Source organism: Delphinapterus leucas, chromosome 14 (assembly GCF_059928025.1).
Source record: "Delphinapterus leucas isolate spDelLeu-1000000601 "Yukka" chromosome 14, BTC_Dleu_Yukka2, whole genome shotgun sequence".
Classification (NCBI taxonomy): domain Eukaryota; kingdom Metazoa; phylum Chordata; class Mammalia; order Artiodactyla; family Monodontidae; genus Delphinapterus; species Delphinapterus leucas.
In genome coordinates this window covers 80,147,621-80,161,447 of record NC_143142.1, presented here as the reverse complement: position 1 = coordinate 80,161,447, position 13,827 = coordinate 80,147,621, and positions in this window count along the sequence as shown.

Below are 13,827 nucleotides of genomic sequence, written 5' to 3'. Positions count from 1 at the left end.
AATCAATTTGATGTACCTACACCTGTGGAATACCTGAATAGACAACGAATCATCCCAAATTGAGGAGGTGGACTTTGGGAGCAACATAGATTATTTTTTCCCTTTTCCTCTTTTTGTGAGTGTGTGTGTGTGTATGCTTCTCTGAGATTTTGTCTGTATAGCTTTGTTTTCACCATTTGTCCTAGGGTTCTGTCCGTCCGTTTTTTTTTACTTAAATTTTTTTTATTCTTAATAATTATTTTTTATTTTAATAACTTCATTTTATTTTACTTTATTTTATTTTATCTTATTCTTCCTTTATTTATTTTTTTCCTCCCTTTTATTCTGAGCCGTGTGGAGGACAGGCTTCTGGTGCTCCAGCCAGGCATCAGACCTGAGCCTCTGAGGTGGGAGAGCCAAGTTCAGGACACTGGTCCACAAGAGACCTCCCAGCTCCACGTAATATCAAACGACGACAATCTCCCAGAGATCTCCATCTCAACGCCAGGACACAGCTCCACTCAACAACCAGCAAGCTACAGTGTTGGATACCCTATGCCAAACAACTAGCAAGACAGGAACACAACCCCACCCATTAGCAGAGAGGCTGCCTAAGCTCATAATAAGGCCACAGACACCCCCAAAACACACCACCAGACGTGGACCTGCCCACAAGAAAGACAAGATCCAGCCTCAACCACCAGAACACAGGCATTAGTCCCCTCCACCAGGAAGCCTACACAACCCACTGAACCAACCTTAGCCACTGGGGACAGAAACCAAAAACAACAGGAACTACCAACCTGCAGCCTACGAAAAGGAGACCCAAAACACAGTAAGTTAAGCAAAATGAGAAGACAGAGAAACACACAGCAGATGAAGGAACAAGGTAAAAACCCACCAGACCTAACAAATGAAAATAGGCATTTTCCCTAAAAAAGATTTCAGAATAATGATAGTAAAGATGATCCAAAATCTTGGAAATAGAATGGAGAAAATGCAAGAAACATTTAACAAAGACCTAGAAGAACTAAAGAGCAAACAAACAGTGATGAACAACACAATAAATGAAACCAAAAATTCTCCAGAAGGGATCAATAGCAGAATAACTGAGGCAGAAGAACGGATAAGTGACCTATAAGATAAAATAGTGGAAATAACTACCGCAGAGCAGAATAAAGAAAAAAGAATGAAAACAATTGAGGACAGTCTCAGAGACCTCTAGGACAACATTAAATGCACCAATATTTGATTTATAGGGGTCCCAGAAGAAGAAGAGAAAAAGAAAGGGACTGAGAAAATATTTGAGGAGATTATAGTTGAAAACGTCCCTAACGTGGGAAAGGAAATAGTTAATCAAGTCCAGGAAGCACAGAGAGTCCCATACAGGAGAAATCCAAGGAGAAACACGCCAAGACACATTAATCAAACTATGAAAAATCAAATACAAAGAATAAATATTAAAAGCAGCAAGGGAAAAACAACAAATAACACATAAGGGAATCCCATAAAGTTAACAGCTGATCTTTCAGCTGAAACTCTGCAAGCCAGAAGGGAGTGGCAGGACATATTTGAAGTGATGAAGGAGAAAAACCTACAACCAAAATTACTCTACCCAGCAAGGATCTCATTCAGATTTGATGGAGAAATTAAAAACTTTACAGACAAGCAAAAGCTAAGACAATTCAGCACCACCAAACCAGCTTTACAACAAATGCTAAAGGAATTTCTCTAGGCAAGAAACACAAGAGAAGGAAAAGACCTACAATAACAAACCCAAAACAATTAAGAAAATGGGAATAGGAACATACACATTGATAATTACATTAAATGTAAATGGATTAAATGCTCCCACCGAAAGACTGGCTGAATGGATACAAAAACAAGACCCGTATATATGCTGTCTACATGAGACACACTTCAGACCTAGGGACACATAAAGACTGAAAGTGAGGGGATGGAAAAAGATATTCCATGCAAATAGAAATGAAAAGAAAGCTGGAGTAGCAATTCTCATATCAGAAAAAATAGACTTTAAAACAAAGACTCTTACAAGAGACAAAGAAGGACACTATATAATGATCAAGGGATCAATCCAAGAAGAAGATATAACAATTGTAAATATTTATACACCCAACATAGGAGCACCTCAATACATAAGGCAAATGCTAACAGCCATAAAAGTGGAAATCAACAATAACACAATCATAGTAGGGGACTTTAACACCCCAATTTCACGAATGGACAGATCATCCAAAATGAAAATAAATAAGGAAACACAAGCTTTAAATGATATATTAAACAAGATGGACTTATTGATATTTATAGGACATTCCATTCATAAACAACAGAATACACATTCTTCTCAAGTGCTCATGGAACATTCTCCAGGACAGATCACATCCTGGGTCACAAATCACGTCCTGGTAAATTTAAGAAAATTGAAATCGTATCAAGTGTCTTTTCGGACCACAACACTATGAGACTAGATATCAATTACAGGAAAAAATCTGTAAAAAATACAAACACATGGAGGCTAAACAACACATAACTTAATAACCAAGAGATCACTGAAGAAATCAAAGAGGAAATCAAATATTACCTGGAAACAAATGACAATGAAAACATGACCCAAAACCTATGGGATGCAGCAAAAGCAGTTCGAAGAGGGAAGTTTATAGCAATACGATCCTACCTTAAGAAACAAGAAACATCTCAAATAAACAACCTAACCTTACACCTAAAGCAGTTAGAGAAAGAAGAACAAAAAACCCCCAAAGTTAGCACAAGGAAAGAAATCATAAAGATCAGATCAGAAAGAAATGAAAAAGAAATGAAGGAAATGATAGCAAAGATCAATAAAACTAAAAGCTGGTTCTTTGAGAAGATAAACAAAATTGATAAACCATTAGCCAGACTCATCAAGAAAAAAAGGGAGAAGACTCAAATCAATAGAATTAGAAATGAAAAAGGAGAAGTAACAACTGACACTGCAGAAGTACAAAGGATAATGAGAGATTACTACAAGCAACTCTATGCCAATAAAATGGACAACCTGGAAGAAATGGACAAATTCTTAGAAACACACAACCTTCCGAGACTGAACCAGGAAGAAATAGAAAATATGAACAGACCAACCACAAGCACTGAAATTGAAACTGTGATTATAATCTTCTGACAAACAAAAGCCCAGGACCAGATGGCTTCACAGGAGAATTCTATCAAACATTTAGAGAAGAGCTAATACTTATCCTTCTCAAACTCTTCCAAAATATAGCAGAGGGAGGAACACTCCCAAACTCATTCTACGAGGCCACCATCACCTTGATACCAAAACCAGACAAGGATGTCACAAAGAAAGAAAGCTACAGGGCAATATCACTGATGAACATAGATGCAAAAATCCTCAACAAAATACAAGCAAACAGAATCCAACAGCACGTTAAAAGGATCATACACCATGATCAAGTGGGGTTTATTCCAGGAATGCAAGGATTCTTCAATATATGCAATCAATCAATGTGATACACCATATTAACAAATTGAAGGAGAAAAACCATATGATCATCTCAATAGATGCAGAGAGAGCTTTCGACAAAATTCAACACCAACTCATGATAAAACCCCTGCAGAAAGTAGGCATAGAGGGAACTTTCCTCAACATAATAAAGGCCATGTATGACAAACCCATAGCCAACATCATCCTCAATGGTGAAAAACTGAAACCATTTCCACTAAGATCAGGAACAAGACAAGGTTGCCCACTCTCACCAGTATTATTCAACATAGTTTTGGAAGTTTTAGCCACAGCAATCAGAGAGGAAAAAGAAATAAAAGGAATCCAAATGGGAAAAGAAGAAGTAAAGCTGTCACTGTTTGCTGATGACATGATACTATACATAGAGAATCTAATAGATGCTACCAGAAAACTACTAGAGCTAATCAATGAATTTGGTAAAGTAGCAGGATATAAAATTATTGCACAGAAACCTCTTGCATTCCTATACACTAATGAACAGGATAGAAACCCCAGAGATAAACCCAAGCACATATGGTCACCTTATCTTTGATAAAGGAGGCAAGAATATACAGTGAATAAAAGCCTCTTCAATAAGTGGTGCTGGGAAAACTGGACAGCTACATGTAAAAGAATGAAATTAGAACACTCCCTAACACCATACACAAACATAAACTCCAAATGGATTAAAGACCTAAATGTAAGGCCAGACACCATCAAACTTTAGAGGAAACCATAGGCAGAACACTCTATGACATAAATCACAACAGGATCCTTTTTGACCCACCTCCTAGAGAAATGGAAATAAAAACAAAAATAAACAAATGGGACCTAATGAAACTTAAGAGCTTTTTCACAGCAAAGAAACCATAAACAAGACGAAAAGACAACCCTCAGAATGCGAGAAAATATTTGTAAATGAAGCAACTGACAGAGGATTAATCTCCAAAATTTACAAGCAGCTCATGCAGCTCAATATTAAAAAAACAAACAACCCAATCCAAAAATGGGCAGAAGACGTAAACAGACATTTCTCCAAAGAAGATATACAGATTGCCAACAAACACATGAAACAATGCTCAACATCATTAATCATTAGAGAAATGCAAATCAAAACTACAATGAGATATCATCTCACACCGGTCATAATGGCCATCACCAAAAAATCTACAAACAATAAATGCTGCAGAAGGTGTGGAGAAAAGGGAACCCTCTTGCACTGTTGGTGGGAATGTAAGTTGATACAGCCACTATGGAGAACAGTATGGCCGTTCCTTAAAAAACTAAAAATAGAACTACCATACGACCCAGCAATCCCACTACTTGGCATATACCCTGTGAAAATCATAATTCACAAAGTGTCATGTACGAAAATGTTCATTGCAGCTCTATTTACAACAGCCAGGACATGGAAGCAACCTAAGTGTCCTTCAACAGATGAATGGATAAAGTAGATGTGGCACATATATACAATGGAATATTACTCAGCCATAAAAAGGAACAAAACTGAGTTATTTGTAGTGAGGTGGATGGACCTAGAGACTGTCATACAGAGTGAAGGAAGTCAGAAAGAGAAAATCAAATACCATATGCTAACACATATATATGGAATCTAAAAACAAATGGTCATGAGGAACCTAAGGGCAAGACAGGAATAATGATGCAGACCTACGAGAGAATGGACTTGAGGATACAGGGAGGGGGAAGGATAAGCTGGGACGAAGTGAGAGAGTGGCATGGACATATATACACTACCAAATGTAAAACAGATAGCTAGTGGGAAGCAGCTGCATAGCACAGGGAGATTAGCTCGGTGCTTTGTGACCACCTAGAGGGGTGGGATAGGGAGGGTGGGAGGGAGGGAGATGCAAGAGGGAAGAGATATGGGGACATATGTATATCTACAACTGATTCACTTTGTTATAAAGCAGAAACTAACACACGATTGTAAAGCAATTATACTCCAATAAAGATGTTTAAAAAAAATGTTGTAACAATGAGGTAAAGCATTGACTTCAGCTAAGCACAGGCAGTTATGCTGATTTTTTTCATTCTCATCTTGGTTAACACCTGGGTTTTTCTTCATGAATACTTCTTCTGCCACATCACTTTAAATTTTGGCAGAAATGTTGATTAGATTATCTTTCTCGAATTTATGTCATCAGCTTAATGATTCAAGAACTAAAAGCTAATCCATAATGATGCCATGCTGAAGGAATTAATTACCTATTGTTTGTTAGAAATTGTTCCTTATGCCAAATGTAAATCTAGAATAATTCTTTTATTCCTGGCCTTTCTGTGACCTGCCTGGTCAGCTTTCTCTTTTCAGTATGGTAACTCTAATATTATTCAAATAAAAGGATAAATTAGAATCTGAACCTGAATTTCAATTATGATGGAAAAGGAATAGTTAAGAGTTCAGTACAAATTATTTAGGAGCTCATCAGAAATTGTTTTGTTCTCAATGTTATTAAACTTCATCTCTCTAGGGGAGACACTACTGTTGAGCCTAATTAGTGTCGTGTTTCTAAAACGAGGCTTTTAGGAGTAAACAAGTCAATAAGAACTTGTACACCTGTTTCTGTTGTAGAACCACTTGGAGATGTAACAGTGAGGTTTAGCAGGTGCCTCTGAAAATAGAATTGGGGTGGGGATGGTGGATGATACCGTATGTGGGTGGAACTTATCACATAAAGTGACATCTGCTGCCATGACCACCCTGCTTGTTTGTATGAGACTGAGAACTAACTAGACTATTTATCTTTTCCACTTTGAATAATCATCAGAGCTTCGGTCCTGGAGATGTTACACTGGCATTTACAGTGAAGTATACACCTGAAATGGAACCAAGGTAGAAAACTAAAAGTCTGGGCAGTTGGTGTCACTAGTTCTTTTTTTGTTCTTTTTTAAAACTAGGATCCTTTTTCTTGATCAGATCTTGGGAATAAAAATGTTCAATTCAATCAATATGTAGATTGGTTAGGGAAAACATATATACATACACACATTTCTCCCCTCCCTGATGATAATGTCTCCAGCAAACTCAGGGATAAATGGCACACCTAGGACTTGTCTACCTGTATCTTCAGATGCCCTGTGGGATAGCTCTTCAGCCGAATTATATTAGTCCCACCTTGATCTCTCCAAGACCTCAACGGGCTGTGTGGTGGCATGAAAATGATGATATTTTAACTCACATGGATGCTAATACCATGGAAACATATATGTACACAGGTGACAAAGCAATGAACAAGTGAGACAAATCACAGAGTTTTTTGGTAATCTATACTCTGTTGACTATAAAGCTTTTATCTCATGAATTAATATACACTTTCATTTTCCTTTACTTTTTTCTCCCTTTATTTTTATTTCTAATTAAATTTTCTTATTTTGGTATTGTCATCTAGTACTAAAATACATAGTGTATAAAATTTTATTTTTAACCTAAAATGGAGCATTTAGCACTTGCTGCTTTTTAATACTTTAGTGAAAAAACACAACATACTGAAGTTATCAAGCAATGCTTGACTGCTGCAGTGCAAGAGAAATAGGGGAGTTCTGATGTTGAGATGCCTCAACACCAGTTCTGGAGAAATGCCTCTCTCAGCTGTGCATGACAGTCAATAAATTCTCAAGTAGGAAAAGGAAACATTTAATTCAAAGAGAAACTAACTACTATCGTTTTTATGTATTGTGTTTGGTTGAGCAATAGGATAGCAGTGACATATAAATATGACTATTTTAAGTGGTGAAGCAGCTCGTCATACTTGATGGGATTTCACAGTGACATTTGTGGACTCTGAAACAACTGGTGACAGGATGGCCCTTTGCTAAGGGCATGTGCTAATTATATATTCTCAAGAGGCAAGGACAACCAAAACATCATACCCAATACTGAATAAATCATTGTTACACCCTCTACTATCAATTTTGAAACTACTTTTTGTTGCCGTTGTAGAGAAACTGTCTAAAGGCTAAGATTGGTTAGAGGTAGTTTCATAATGGAAAATGATCACGTTCTTGCAAAGAAAGTAACTCTCTTAATAAATATTATATTACTTTTTGAGTACAAGGCCTGTTGCTTTTTTTTTCATGAAACATTCTCAGTGAGATGTTCTTCCCATCATCCTTTTCTGGTTGTCTTTTCCTCTTCTTTTTTTAAAATGAGGTCTCAAATTAAATATCACCCAGAGAGATTAGAGCCCCTCCTCACTGCTATGTTCTACGTTCTAACAGAGTACTCTGTTTTTTTTCCTTGCTGTATTACTTGCAATTACAAATTATTTTACTAATCATAAATTAATGACCCCCACACACTGAAGCGCTAGGAGAACAAGAACCATCTCTGTTTTTTCCTTTCTTCTCCCCAGACTCTTGGGAGTTGCCTGAAAACCTATCAGGTGTTCAATACATATTTACTGAAAACTCTAAATGAATGAAATACTTTCAGAATATTTTTCTATTTTAAAACTGATTACTTTGTAAAGCAGTTTAGTAGTTTGTTTCTTAATTTGTTAATCTAGCTATTTCTATAACTAACTACTATACTCAGCACAAGATTTCATTTTTCCCAAACGATGCTATATCTCTTGTTCTCTGTTGAGTACTCTTTATCAGGACTCTACTGCTACCTGATGGTGATACAATGAAATACAGGCAAAAGTTCTGGGTAGGGGGGCTTGGCCCACAATAATCTCTCTAGAGAATTTACCAATTCTGCTTCAATGAATCAGCAAGGCATTACAGCACATCTAAATCTATGCATTTTAGTTAACTGAATACAACATGTGAACATTTATAGAGATTTACTAAGTCGCTGCTGTTGATATTAATGATTTGATCCACATATGATTAAGGTAAAGCTTACAAATTAAATGTATGAAAAAAGACATCCTGTATTTTGTTTTATGATTTTATAAATAGAAATAAGCTCCTGCAGTAAAAATCAACAGGTTTTGGGGAAGAAAATATTATTTTTTCTACCATGAACAATAATATAGCAACTATTTCCCCAAATGTGGAGTCCATTAAAAGCCTTCCAAAGAGATATTTGTGTCATTCATTTTTGTAACCAATCCAAACCTCATATAGTACATTTCACATAGTAGGCACCTAACAATGACAACAAAAATCGTTGAATAAATGCTCGAGGCCAGTTGACAGAACTGATTTCCTTCTTAGTTTATACATATTGTATTAGGCAGGCAACTGCTCCATGTGCCCAATTCAATAAGAAGTTTAAAGTACTATGTTTAAACAAGGTAAAATAAAACCAGTTGTCAGGCAAGTCAAGGTGTTTTTTTTTTTTTTCTCTCCTTTTAATCATCCCATAGGAAAGATTTAGAATAATGAAAGCAGCAGCGATTGTTTTTTTCAATGCACAGTGTGGTAATTCTGTGAACAAAATTGAAATCCGACATTGTCGACTTTTAAGATTACTGGTAGTCAGAGGGGAAAAGACAATATGTAACATGTCTCCTTACCTGACTTATGCTTCTAGTTCCTGTAAAATGTCAAATTGAAGGTGACAAGGAGAAATCTTTCTACTTCAAAATGTAACAAGAAAAGTCTCAGCCATGTGGCCCACAAAGATGTGCAGAACATCATTTTTACTGACAGCAAAACAGACTTTTTTCCCACAGAGGCAAATCCAAACAAACCTCTTGCACTTTTATTATATTTATTTTCAAAAAGTCAAACTTACTGTTAATATCCTTTTGGGATATAGCTGTTATTCTGTATTAACATATATATGAGATATTTGCCTAGATATAGGAACCCATCTAACACTGATTTAATAGACTGTGAGGAAACAGTAGTTCTACTACTTTGGCAAATAATTTTTTTTCAAGGTGGTTTAGAATATATTCTTCCTAACATATATTGTTTATTATGTATCCCCACTCCCCCAAAAGAATACAAGAATCACTTGGTATGTGTTAAGCTTTGTATAAATGTGTGGCAAAATATAATGTAATATGATGAAGTTCCTGCCTTTAAGAAGCTAACTTTCTGTTTAAAGAGAAATGCCATCACAAGACCAGTAATACATTCTTTTTCTTTTAAATAGATTTATTTGTTTGTTTGTTTGTTCATTTATTTTTGGCTGTGTTGGATATTTGTTGCTGCGTGCGGGATTTCTCTAGTTGCAGCGAGTGAGAGCTGCTACTCTTTGTTGTGGTGTGCCGGCTTCTCATTGCGGTGGCTTCTCTTGTTGAGGAGCGTGGGCTCTAGAGCGCAGGCTCAATAAGGAATACATTCTTAAACAGGAGCATCAATGTGAGCACTGGGGAAGGGTACTAACATCCATGGTGTGTGAAGGAAAGCTTCCCGCAGGAAGAGATGCTAGATTTACAGAGTGATCATGAGCTTTGCCGGCATAGCAACTCCCTAAATAAATTATCCCTTAGGAATCTTTTCATTATTTTATAATTATTGATTGTTTATCGATTGATCAACTGTATTCTGACAACCTAATTGGCTATATTATAAACTAGCAGGAAATTTGAACACCTTTGTTGTACAACAGATTTGAGGGGTTGGCTTTTGTTTGTTTTGTTTTGAAAAAGATCTATTTCGCTATTGAAAAAAAAGGCCAGTCATCTAGTTAACAAGACACTTTAAGCTAATCTGACCTTTATTTGTTCGATTTCCATATTGAATCTGACATTTTGGAGAGTATATGTATATATTCCCTCTTTCAAATAAGCTAGACCTTTTCCAAAGAATGGTCTGCATAATAAGGTAGACAAATGATTTCTAGATCACAAAATCTAGTCTTACATCTAACTTATGGGATGGGGAAGTACAAGCACACAATGTATCAATTCCTACTATACGATTAGATGTAGAAGCAATGACTCTCATATTGGCTTCCCTTCCCCATTATGACACCTGCCAAACCCTAGGAAACTGAATATGAGTGATCTCACTTTTAGCAGGTTCAGGTGGGATGAAGACTCATACCTGTTTCCATCAAAGCCTTAAGAGTTTTAGTTCTTCCCCTCTCCTAAGTCCCCCGGCTTAGGGGAATGACTGTATATGGCCTTCAGTCTCTCACGGGCACAGAGAGACCCTGGACTCACCTTCAATCATCTTTCCTCAGAAAGCAGCTGAGGCAGGAGTGCAGCAGGAGGGACGTGTGACTGGGCACAGAGAGCAGCTCTGTCCAGTGAGTAACCTGGTGGTTGCTGCTCAGCCAGCAACATTCTAACATATTTACTGCTTCAAAATCCACATATTGGATGGGGGGACGGTAACGTCATCATTCTGGACACCGTGTATTTCACCTCTAGGAGCCCCTCGACTCAACAGTCACAGCCAAAGACACAGCGCTTTCCTCTAGGAGCCTGGGGTTTGCTCCCCTTTGCTATCCTGAGTTTGGGAAGCGCACAGGAGCATATGAACTTGAAACATCTGCTGTCTCATTAGCATGATAATATTTCCTAAAGCCATGCCTGGTTTCAATTTGAGGGCTGGGGAATTTTCCAGAGTGGTCAGGTTTACTGCAAGAATTTATCTGGATTTTTGGGGATTTAATTTTTCCTCGGCCAGTGGGTTGCCTTCATCAGGGCTGTAAACAATCCGAAGCCCTAAAAGCTGGAATACTAGTCAGTAGCCAGTCATGGATGATTTTATATGGGAATTTGCCTGCTTCTGGAAAATCTTCCTGAGAGAGTCAAAGTCACCTTATAGGCCCAGGATTCACTTCAAAAAAATCTGAGACATTTTACTCTAAGGGGCGAATAGATCCAAGGTTGGCTGACAGACAGCAAGAGGGGCTGAGCAATGGTGTATCTGGTGCCAATTCTTCTGTAAAAGGCATTAAGTCCCTCACTCTCTCATCTCTCAATGGAACGAGCCAAAGTTCTAATAATGTGCCTGTTTACTGCCCATAGTGGCTACAAGTTTCTATCAGTTCTCAACTCAGTGTTGGTGCTCATCTGTTTTTTTTTTTTTTTTTGAAATGAGTTAGTACTTTACCTCCTTGTATCAGTTCCGAGAGCACTAGCTGAATGTTAGCACTGTTGTTAGAGCAGTTAAACCTGAGGCTGCCTGAACGACTGGTGAGAAACTACTCTCCCCTCAAAGGGAGTCAGCAACAAGTCAGGCAGTTGTCTTGGAAACTACTTCTTAGTAGGTATCCATTAACAGGAGGACAGTTTGTTACCTGACTGACGATACATTTTACCAACTTTCACGGACTTCCCTCAAATTATGTTAATTAACCCATGAGGTTCTTGCCTGTCCTCTTCCAGAAGTCCACGCTCCTCTCAGCATCCCACCCTCATCACCAAAACTGTTAAAAACTATGAAGGGACAGAGATTCTAGTCTACCTGCAGACGAACACACGAAGCTGCTGCAGTTCCATGAAAGTCCACAGGAGACAAGACACTCCTGGGTCAGAGACCGAGGACTTTATTACTCACACCAACAGTCATACCAAAGTATTAGTATTTTATTGTGCCAGTTCTCAGATTCCCAGAGGGTGGCAGGAAGAGGGCCAGGTGACACCTACACACACAGCGGGGTGTGTTACAGAAAAAGAACCCTGAATCATTTTTAATGGACATTAAGCCTGACTGCCCTTTGCTCCAGAAGAAGACTATTGTTATTTATTTTACTGGTCAGTAAGCATGGCCACATTTTGCTTCAGGAAAAGACACTACCTTGATGTCCCAAGACTGTCTCATTCCTATCAGTTCAGTATGGTACTGGGCAATGCCTTCTCCTCAATAATGCTACCATGTATCCCCATATTCCTCATTTAAGGTAAACTGTCATGCCTCAAATTCTCTATAAAGGTTGGAGTTTCAGTTGGTCATACTCTGTACCATAGGCCCTCATCTCTTGAGACAACAAATTGTAAGGTGATCTGGTTTCAAAATATCTGCCTTACATGATAGTGACTATTAGCAAATGTTATCAGATCCTCTGTCTCAAAAAAATGTAAAATTAAAAATACAAAGAAAAGTTTTAGTCACCTGGTAGAAGAAAAAGAAGGAATAAAATACAAAAATACAAATTGTGGCCTTTCTTGTATATTCTTAGCTCTGTCCCAGCTTTTCCATTTAAATACTTCACGTTCTTCTCTTTTACATTTAGAACCATTCAGTTCTTACTCAGTTCCCAATCCCAACACTTTTTTAGCAATATTTGATCAGAAACACCAAAGGTGTTTCTAGATTCTTCTAGAAGGCAGTTGAGAGGCCATTAGTATTGTATCAGTCTTGTGGTATTATACACAACCAAAGCATTTTGTCACAATATTTCTTCCAAAACCGTAGTTTTCTCTCAAATAGGAATTTTGGAGTATAAAGTGTTCTCTATTCAATTATTCATAAATATATATTCAGTTTTGAACTTTTCATGAGATTGTATCATATAGTTTATATTTTAATGCAAAAATAAAATGGGAACGTTTGCCAGGAGTACTTCAAAAGAAGTAAACTCAATGTACTGAGTAGAATGAGAAAAATATTCCCCCATCTGTTTCATACCTTTATAATAAGGTAGAAACGAATAAGACTGGATAGCAGACCTTGGGAAACATATTGAGGCTGAGATCATCTTAGAAAGATGTATTTGAACTCTGAGTGGAAACTACAATCTGGTGGGATTTCTCCCCTGAGAGAAATGTGTGTTAGCACTGTTACAAAATAGCTTATGGGAAAAACTGAATAATAAGAAAGTCATTTATTTAAATGTTGCCTAGGCTACTTATGTGTTTCAACTGTCTTAACAATTGAATACCAGACATGAAGAAGATAGGGAAAATGTCCCTTTGACTTGGGCGTGTGGGCAGAAAGGAGAAAGGAATAGCACTATTGTCTTACCTCTAATCTCATTCCCCCAAATCTTACCATGTATGCAGGCATATCCTCTTGGACGGAGCCTGGCCATTTGGGGGTATGATTTTTTTTATTACTTGCCTAATCCTAGTGAAGAATACAGGTTACATTAAAAAAAAAAATACTGGCTCTGTAAATTATTTACAGCAGCTGCCAACCTCTCAACTCAAGGCTAAACTCTGTTACTTTGAGAAGTGGATGTTAAGGTGGGAACAGTTATACCAGAGATTTATTGGGGAAACGCCTGTGAAAGGTGAACAGTAAGGATGGACAGTCAAGGGAAACCTCAGACTACCGCTCCTTGAAAAGAAAGAGGGAAGGAAGCGTCGGTTAGAAAGCTTCAGACCACAGCACAGCTCCTGGACAGTCTCTGCCAGGCCTCTGGGGAGCAAGCTGAGCAACGTTTCCCGATGAAAAAGTCCAATGTTGGGAAGGAGTGTCTCCCACCAATCCCCCTGCCATGATCCATTACTGGCTGG